Genomic DNA, 8,970 nt, shown 5'->3' on the forward strand with positions numbered 1-8,970 from the left:
AATACTAACCAGACATAAAATGTTCTTTTTCTTTCTTTTGCAAGACAGGGTTTCTTTGTGTAGCACTTTTGGCTGTCCTGGAACTTGCTTTTTAGACCAGGCTGGCCTCGAACTCACAGAGATCCTCTTGCCTCTGCCTCCCCGGTGCTGGGATTAAAGGAAAGCACCACCACTGCCTGGGAAGACCACACTTCTAAAACCTACCCACACAGTATTACAAACTGGAGACCAAGTATTCATATTCTTGAGACATGAGCCCATCTCATTTAAACCACTACAGTCTGCATGGTTGTATGTGTTCCATGTATGTGTGTGTCTGTAAAGGGCAGAAGAAGGTATCAGATCCCCCAGAACTGGAGTTATGTGGGTCGTGGGAACTCAACTCAGATTCACTGCAAGAACTGTATGTGCATTTTACCACTGAGCCATCTCTCCAGCCCTAGAATCCATTTCTAAAAGTTACATTTATTAATTTGCTGAGTGTTCGTGTGTGCGCATGCTACCTCATGTACGTGGAGGTCAGAGGACTCTTCCAGGAGTCAACTTCTCCTTTGCTATGGATCCTATTGGCAAGCGCCTTCCTTACTCAAATCCCAGGCATCCTTGAACTTGTGGGCAGTCTTTCTGCTTCAGCCTCCCTAGCTCTGGAATGTCGGGAATGAGTCACCACACCTGCCATCCATAATCTATTTCCGATATTTGTTTTTCTTTTTTTAATTGAAAAGAGATTCTTCTCTCATACAATACATCCCAACCACAGTTTCCCCTCCCTCCATTGATCCCAGCTCTGCCCTAACTTCCCTTTCCCTCTGTTTGCCCTTCAGCAAATAGCAGACTTCCAAGAGACACACAAGCCAGTTAGCAAGTAGCACTCCTCCAAACAGCCAAACAGGACAAAACAAGATACAATAAAACAAGGCAAAAGCTCTCCTAGCAAGGCTGGAGAAGGCAAGCTAATAGAAGGAAAAGAGTTGTGGGAACAGAAGAGTCAGAGATACATTTGCTTCCACAGTCAGGAGTCACACAAAAACAGCACACTGACAACCATAATGTATACCAGAGGACATTACGCAGACCCCTTTGGGCCCTGTGCTTGCCATCTCAGTCTCTGAGCCCGTGTGAGCCCTGCTTAGTTGATTTGCAATGCTCTCCTGGTCTCCTGGTGTCCTCCATCTCCTCTGACTCCTACAGTCTTTCCTCTTCCTCTTCTGTGAGGTTTCCCATCTCCAAGGAGAGGGACCCTTCAATTTAGACTCTTCCCACATAATGTCTGACTGTGGGTCTCTCTACCTGCTCCTAACTGCTGCCAGAGGAAGTCTTTCTGATGACAACTAGAAAAGGCACTCCATCTATGAGTATAGCAGAATATCAGTAGGAATCATTTCATTGATTTTTTTTCCAATTCTGTCTTGTTCTATCCTGGCTCTCTGTGCTATCCAGTCTCCAGGTCCTGGCGATCCAAGCAGTGTAGGACACGGGCTCCCTCTCGCGGTGTGGGCCTCAAGTTAAACCAAACATTGGTTGGCCACTTCCACAACTTCTGGGCCCCATTGTCCCAGCACATCTTGCAGGTAGGAAAGATAGTAGTTGAGGATTTCTGGATAGGTTGTTGTCTAGGTTTCTCTTTCAGTATCCTGCAGAGTATTTTGTGTGTGTGTGTGTGTGTGTGTGTGTGTGTGTGTGTGTGTGTGTGTGAAAGAGATCAGAATCCAGGGGTGAAGCTTTCAAGTTCTCACCAGCTCAACCTCTTTCAGTGAGTTCTATACATGTTGCGCTTGGCAATGAGTCATAGCCATCAGTTTCCAGAGAGTGGCCTTTTAGCATCAGCTTGAGTTATTTAAGGGATCTATACCAACCTCATCTGCCAACAATTCAATGGACATAACCCAGTTTCACCACTGGAAGCCTTGCCTGGATCCAAAAGATGGCCAGTTCAGACTTAGTATCCATTACTAGGGGTCCTTACTAGAATCACCCTCATAGATTTCAGGAAGTTTCCATCTTACTAGTGTTATGGTTTAAGTAAAACGCTACAGATTCCCTGAGGGGCGCAGCAACAGAAATGCTGCAGGTCCCCGAGTGGCGACAGTGGGCAGTGGGCTATGAGGCTACAACACTGCAGGTTGGCAGCAGGCAGTGGGTCCCGAGATCATGACGGGCCACAAAGGCAGCCAGTCTCAGGCGGGTGAGAGAATGAGACGGATAGGCATGCTATGCAGAGCGAAGTTGGATATTTATTTAGTAGGTTATAGAAGGGAAGGGGAGAAGGGGGAACAGAAGAGAGAGAGAGAGAGAGAGAGAGAGAGAGAGAGAGAGAGAGAGAGAGAGAGAGAGGGCAGAAGCTGCCTCTTTGCAGGAGAGACAGAAAAAGAGAGAGCTCAGGCCAGAAGCAGAAGAAAGATCTGCCTGCCTCAGCAGTGGATGGATGGGGTGGGGGTGGGGGTGGGGATGAGTGGGACTTGTCTCTTAAAGGGTCAGGACAAACCTAGGTTTTCATACCCTTCCTCAAATGCCCCACAATTCCAGCTGTCTCTCCTGCACTCTCTCTCTCTCCTCCCCTCATCTGATCCCCTTCTACTCTTCTCCCCACCCACCCCCAGTCCACTGCAGAATCTATTCTTTTTTCCCTTCCCAGGGAGATCCAGGCTTTCCTCCTATAGCCCTCCTCTTTACCTGACCTCTCTGTGTCTGTGGATTGTAGCTTGATTATCATTTACTAAACAGCTAATATCTGATGTTTATTTCGTAAGCTTGAGTTTGAACTTTTTTTTTATTTAAGTATAGTGTCTATGAATATTAAAACTCCATGGAAAATACTATTTTCGGGGGTTGGGGGTGGGGTTGAAACAGGGTTTATCGATGTAGCTTTGGAACCTGTTCTGGAACTCACTCTGTATACCAGGCTGACCATGAACTCATAGAGATTCGCCTGGCTCTGTTTCCCTAGTGCTGGGATTAAAGGCACGCGCCATTACTGCTTGGTGGAAAATACTATTTTTAGAATGGACACCTAAAGCTGAGCATCGTGGTGCTTGCCTATACTTTCAACACCAGAGAAGGAGGCAGGTGAATCAGAAGTTTAAGATCATCCTTTGACACATAGACTATTGAAGCTCAAGGCAAGCCTGTGCTACAATGACCATGTCTCAAAAGCAAGCCTACAAAAAATGCATATTTCAAAATAAATAATACATTTTTATATGAATCTCATTTTAAAAGACTCAGCCATAACACAAAAAGTATTTTTTTAAACACAAATGTACAAAACCCAATACTGATCCTCTTTTTAAAACATTAGAATGGCCTTTGGTATTCTATTTTATGCTCAATAAAATATCTGTTCAGTTTAATAAAATATTGCATCACAATTTGTTCAGGGATAATGGGGCAATAAAAGGAAGGGAGGCTTAAACACAGGAACTATGTCAATACCATTTTCTGGGTTTTGTTTCTGTTTTCTTTTATTTTTTTTTAATTTTAAACCGGCTTAGATTATCATAAAGAATCCTGAAATTACAAAGCTGTTCCCACAGAACACTTGGGATCTAATTCTCCTCCTGTCTGTGCTAAGAAAGTTATTAGAGGAAACAAATTAATGCTAATTTTGGGGAAACATTATAACGTGTTAAGTAATTGGTATCCTCCTGGTAATGAATCCAGTGTTCCCTTCATTTCTTATGGAAGTAACATTTTCATTTTACTTTACATGTCAAAGTAAAACAAATACAATTATTGCTTTTTTTCATTGAAATCCTCAAAGAGATGCTGTCAGTCTCCCTTTGGCAATGCTAAATGCCGAAGCAATCAGCTGCTGATTTGTTTCTTCTTCTCCTAGAAGTTTTGATCACAGTACTTGCATTTTTAAATTTATTAGCAGAAGGCAACTCGAGGAGATAAAAGACCACAAAATGTACAAGGATGCTCTTACAAAAGAATTTAAAACAAGATTCTTAATGTAAAGAGGACTTCAGAAAGGGAAAGATGCGTATATTTGGTCTCTTTGTTTGCAACAGAAATAGACTATGAAACAGCCAGAGGAGGAGGAGTGGGAGGAAGAGGAAGAGGAGTGGGAGGAGGAGGAGCAGGAAAAGGAAGAGCAGGAGGAGGAGCAGGAGGAGGAAGGAGCAGGAGGAGGAGCAGGAGGAGGAGCAGGAGGAGAAGAAGAAAATGATGACCCCAGCTGTTTCTCTGGTTCCTTTTGAGCTCCACTGTGAGATGGGGAGAAGCAGTGAGAAAGTGAGCCCCCAGGCCGTTGGAAGGCAAAGATCAGCTACTGGGGAGTAGATGCTGAGAGTGGACTTAAGATACACCTGGCTAATCAGGTACTGTGTGACCAGCCTCTTACAGGCATTCTGAGGATGAACAAAGAGCAGGAAAGAACGAAGAGCTAGCTGAATGAGAAGTTATCATCTTAAGTGTCCAAGACAAAATAAAACAGGAAGAATGTGATAGCTGGAAGGGAGCGTTTCGTCTTACCCCAAAGGATGAACGCACTGACCGGCAGTCTGAGGAGAGACTAGCAGGCACATGAAGACAACACTGTACAGTCGATCACAATTTTCACTGAGGAGAGAAATGGAAAAGAGCAAGTACTTGAGAGCCACAAACGGATTTTACATCGAATCTGAGCATCAGCTGCATAGCACTGGGCATAAAGTGTTGAAGCATTAGTGTCCCAAGTCACTGCTCCACGAAGAGCGCCCGTGGTGTTGTGCATAATGTGTGCTAACGCTGCCCCAAAGGCCTTCCATTTTCAGTACTAATTAACAGCTGAAAGTCGCAAGGAGTTGTGAAATCTCTCCTGCCTCGTTGCATACTTTTCAGGGATGCTCATTTCTCTGCAAGGATGCAGGAAGTCCGCGTTCTTTTTGACAAGTCAGGAAACTGTAAAATGTAACCAGCGGAAGACACGACATTGATGGACTGGAGAAAATGTTCCCAGAGAAGCCGATGGATCGGATTGCACAGAAAGCTTATATTGTGAGCAATATTATGGGAACAGAATAAAGGAAGGCTGCAATGCATTGTTGCAAGTTTGTTTTTTTGCCTAATATGCTACCTTTTCCAGTGCTAGGCTCAGATTTTCCCCTCTAATGTCACACTGGCTTAGACAGTTATAGTACTGTAGCCCTCTCTCCACAGGAGTTGGGATAAGTGTGGATGGGCACCATCTTTCCTAACATTGAACAAAGTCAATCTATAGTATAAGGCCAAGGAGACATGTAAAAGAGACGAGAGAGGTGTCTGGTTGTGCTACATCCTCCCTTGCAAGGATCTAATTTTCTTTTCATTTTATGAGTTTATTCAGCATTCCTTAAAGTCCTGTGAAACAACATATTTTTTTTTGGTTGTGTGAACTGGGTTAAAGCAAAGTTCTTTCCTGTGCTGTTTAAGGGGTTCTGACTAACATGACCATGAGGCCAAATATAAAAACAATTAATTAATCAATTAATTAATTAATCAGTATAAAGATTATTTTGTTAGCCAGAAAGCCAAAATACTGTTACTAGATTCATATACTAAAGTAACCCCAAATTAAGACTATAAGCACTGCAAACCCCTATTTATTGTAGAAGTAATATATATGATGATTTATACAGTTATAACCATGAAATATGCTCCAACCCACCATTGGAGCAAGTGAATATTATTTGAATTTTTCAAGATTATAGTGGTTATAGCACTGAAAACAAGATTATTAAAAAATTCTGATTTATTTCTCACTCAAGCAAGAATAACCCCAGTTTAGACAATATTAATCCAGCTCATAATTTGAAGGCAGATTTTGATAGCTTTCCAATATTTCATTGTTACCTAATATCAACTTTGCATATACCTTCGTTATGGAGTCCTTACCTAAAACACGAAAAGAATGTTTTCCTAGGCTGTTCAATATGACTTCCTCCCAGAGCGAGCCTCTCCTTTACCTGTCTCCTACCAGGTGGTCATGTAGCATCTTTTCAATGCTTGAAAAACAGCATTAGTAGAGTTCCCAATACCTTACAAAACACCTTGCCTGCTCTTTGAGAACCTTACTCGTTCTTGTTACACAGGGGGTGTATAGGACATGGAAGGCTGGTCTCTATTCTGTTATCCCCCTTGAAAAAAAATAGGTAGTTAGTACTCTCTGAAGAGACCAGGAGTACCGCTTCTAGGAGGGGCATCGTAAATCATTACAATGCTGTTACCTGAGTGAGCAGGGACATTGACTGACTGCTGATTTTAGAAGGATAAGGAAGAAAATGCGCAGAAGAGAAATTGGGCTTTTTCCACTTGGGGGCTCGATTTGAGTTGATCTCTCTCTCTCTCTCCCTATTTTAAAGATCCTATCTATCTATCTATCTATCTATCTATCTATCTATCTATCTATCTATCTATCCATCTATTATGTATACCTCCATGTATGCCCACACACCAGAAGAGGGCATCAGATCACATTACAGATGGTTGTGAGCCACCATGTGGTTGCTGGGAATTGAACTCAGGACCTCTGGAAGAGCAGCCAGTGCTCTTAACTACTGAACCATCTCTCCAGCCCCATGTTGATGTGTTTCTTGTGTGTGAGCACACATGTTTTAACAGATCTTAGTCCTTTTTTCTGTGTCATCAGGGACTTAGTGAGGTAGTGTGAGGGAAGGGGGCAAGAAGGCAAAGCTGCAGGGGAATCTAAAAGCAGGATGCATGGTTCGTTTCTTTTTTTTCTAAGATTTATTTATTTATATGCCCACACGCCAGAGGAGGGCACCAGATCTCAGTACAGATGGTTGTGAGCCACCATGCGGTTGCTGGGAATTGAACTCAGGACCTCTGGAAGAGCAGCCAGTGCTCTTAACCTCTGAGCCATCTCTCCAGCTCCCCCATGGTTCATTGATGTGGGAGTGTCATATATCAATCTGTTGATTTCATTGGTTAAGCAATAAAGAAACTGCTTGGCCCTGATAGGTTAAAACATAGGTGGGAGGAGTAAACAGAACAGAATGCTGGGAGGAAGAGGAAGTGAGCTCAGACTCGACAGCTCTGCTCTCTGGAGCAGAGACGCCATGCTCCCCTCTCCCGGGCAGATACTATGAAGCAAGCAGCCAGGTCAGACATGCTGAATTTTCCCGGTAATGCCGGTGCTATACAGTTTATTAGAGATGGGTTGATCAGGATATCAGAATTAGCCAGTAAGAGCTAGAGCTAATGAGCCAAGCAGTATTTGAATGAATACAGTTTGTGTGTTGTTATTTCGGGGCATAAGCTAGCCAGGCGGCTGGGGTGCTGGGGACGCAGCCCTGCCGCTTCTATTACTACAGTTCATTTCTTAAATAAACAAACAAAACTAGGCAACATTAAAATCAGGGCCCATAGGATGATTATGAATGCTTATCTCTGGAGGGGGCTCCAGCCTAGTGGGGCCTACAGAGCCTCTGGCATTCTATCTTCCATTTTTCTCTGAGAAAGGGTCATTCCCTGCATAGTTTTTTCTGTCTCTCTCTGTCTCTGTCTCTCTCTGTCTCTCTATCTCTCTATCTCTCTCTCACACACATACACATACAAACATACACATATACATTCACACACAAACTCTCTCTCCCTGTCTCTAAATCCTTGATGAAATATGTTCATAAAAAAATAGTGCTTCAAATATGAGAAAAAGATTGGTGGTTTGAACTCAAGGGTTCTAAACTAAAATTCCAGACAAGTGCTCAAAAGCTTTCTTGGTACAGTTTTATATAAATTCCCTTCCTTCCTTCCTTCCTTCCTTCCTTCCTTCCTTCCTTCCTTCCTTCCTTCTGTCTGTCCTGTCTGTCCATTCATCTGTCCGTCCTTCCTTCACTTCTTTCTTTTTCTTTCTAGACAAGGTTTCTCTGTGTAGCCCTGGCTGTCCTGGAACTCACTCTGTAGTCCAGGCTGGTCTTGAACTCAGAGATCTCCCCTCCCCCAGCCCAATGCTGGGACTGAAGGTGTGTGCTACCATGCTTGGCCCAGTTTTATATAAACTTATACCCACTGTCCAGCCAATAAGGCTAAAGTATGCGGCCTACTCAGTTTCAGCCATAGTCCAGCTATGGACAGTTTGTTATGAATCAACAGATGCACATTAATGTGGGGGAAAATGTCTTACAATTTTCGTAGGAATAAGGGGAACTCACAACAGAAACTAGTGTGCTTCATATGTTACCAATAATTTAACACTTATACTGGAGAAATGAGAAAATTCACCAAGTAAATATTGTGAAACTACCCAGAAAATGAATAAGCTGCTACTGTAACATAAACAGAATATTTGTGCATTTTTCTGAAAATCTATTTGCTTAGAGTTTTTTCCCCTTGGAAAAAGCTGCAATTACTCCAACCCATTGAATAAGGATGGTGAAATTGGAGTCAATTTGACACCTCCTTTAATCATCAAGCCATTCCTTCTGTAGGAAGGACAGCCAATTTGCCTTTTAGGTGAGGTTAACATCTTTACCTTTGAGATACAGGCTCCCACAAAGGAAAACACCCTTTCCCTCTGGTAATCACTAAGAATTTGTAACAGATTCCTGATTTTCCATTAGTGTTGATTCTTCATACCGAGTCTTGTGCACATTTCTCTATTATTCCTGATTACCCAGACAAGTAGTTACACATTTATCTGTTATTCAAGTTATCAGATGAGAGATCTTTAAAGGGAACATTACATTTATTACCCTTACTTTGTATCTGAACTGTGACATTAAATAGCATCCAATAAGGATCTGTTGAATGAGTACATTTTCTATCCAAAATCCTAGGAAATTGTGTTATTGAATTTAAGTCCCTCTTATTCTGATTCTTCACCTAAAATATTATATTGGTTATAATGAACTTAGCCATTAAAACATACAAATTGTTTTTTTTTTGTGGTTTTTTTTTAATTGAGGAAAGGAAAAAAAAGTTTCAGCCTCCTCCCAGCCTCCCATTCCCCTCCCCCTCCTCCCACCCTTCTTCCCCTCCCAACAATCC

The sequence above is a fragment of the Microtus pennsylvanicus genome, chromosome 9 (genome assembly GCF_037038515.1).
Source record: "Microtus pennsylvanicus isolate mMicPen1 chromosome 9, mMicPen1.hap1, whole genome shotgun sequence".
Lineage (NCBI taxonomy): Eukaryota > Metazoa > Chordata > Mammalia > Rodentia > Cricetidae > Microtus > Microtus pennsylvanicus.